Source organism: Chrysochloris asiatica, unplaced genomic scaffold (genome assembly GCF_000296735.1).
Source record: "Chrysochloris asiatica unplaced genomic scaffold, ChrAsi1.0 scaffold00125, whole genome shotgun sequence".
NCBI classification, from domain to species: domain Eukaryota; kingdom Metazoa; phylum Chordata; class Mammalia; order Afrosoricida; family Chrysochloridae; genus Chrysochloris; species Chrysochloris asiatica.
This window is the reverse complement of record NW_006408643.1, coordinates 8,492,845-8,494,044: the sequence shown is the minus strand read 5'-3', so window position 1 is coordinate 8,494,044 and position 1,200 is coordinate 8,492,845. Positions and strand designations below refer to the sequence as shown.

Here is a 1,200-nt window from a genome sequence, read left to right as displayed (position 1 = left end):
GGCGGGTCCCTCAGCACTTCCTAACACCACTTGAAATCATTTTGTCCAGGGTCCTTCTCCTTCTTTTCTCCCTGGGAGATGGTGCCAAGTGTATAGCTCACTGTTCTATTCTCAGACCCATTGCCAGGCACTTAATAAATATTTGAATTGATGTGTCTCCTCCAGCTTTGAAGTCACCCCAAGTCAGGAGGTTGTGGGGTATGTGGGAGCCAGTTCTCCAGCTGTCCTTCCTCTTGGGCCAAGTGCAGTAGAGCTTTGCCCCTCCCACAGTCCCTCCTCAGCCACAGAGGCATACTGATAGTAAATGAGCAAGCACTTTGAGCACATTTATGGAGTCCTCCTGTGGCGTTGTAGGATAAGCATTGGACCCCAAGGTCGGTTTGAACCACACGGTAATTATGATACTGACAAAGACACTGGTGTGGTACTCCAGAATCGGTTCCCCTTCTGGGGACATGAAACCAAAAACCCAGGTGGACCCCAAGAGTGCAAGGTAGAACTGCACTCCACAGGGTTTTGAACGGCTGATTTTTTAAAAAAAAGATTCAGATCGTCAGGTATTTGACAGCGCCTTTGGGTGAACCTCCAATTTTCAGTTAGTAGCCATCGCACCATCCAAATTCCAAAGACCATTTACTTCTGTGGGTCACCTGGCCTTTCTTCCGAGTGCCTCCGGGTCGACTTTACCCTCCAACTTTTGGGTTAGCAGGCTGGCTCTAATACTCAGGTGAAATTTTTCTCTGGGCCCAAAATCGCAACATTGCATTTGGCCACCGGTCTGTGTGATCACTACGTGGATAGATCCCCATAGCTTTCCACTCGCTGTGCCCAACCTCCCCTGGGTGTGCTCGGGGAGGGCGGGGCGGCGCGCCACGCGAGACCACGCCCCGTGATGACATCAAGTGGCGAGACCATGACGCCACAGCAGCAGCAGTCCGGCGACGGTGCAAGGGCGACCAGACACGCGTCGCCATAGCAACGGAGGGGCGGTGTCAAGCAGACGCCGGAAGCCCCGCCCGTCGAAGGGTGGGAGACTCTTAGCTTTTTCCGCGTCCGCACGCCTTCGGAGGCCCCGCAGGCAGGGACTTGGCGACCCCGGAGCAGCCGTAAACCGCGGCGGCTGTCGCGCAGCGCCGCCCGATGCCGCAAAGACGGAGGCGAGAGGACGCTCTGTCCCGCCGTTCTGCGTGGCCCCGCCTT

General features: G+C 55.8%; 1 pseudogene; it reads right to left on the bottom strand.

Annotated features, from left to right (window-relative positions):
* Positions 1–1,200, bottom strand: part of LOC102842517 — a 25,162-nt pseudogene that overhangs the window by 23,453 nt on the left and 509 nt on the right.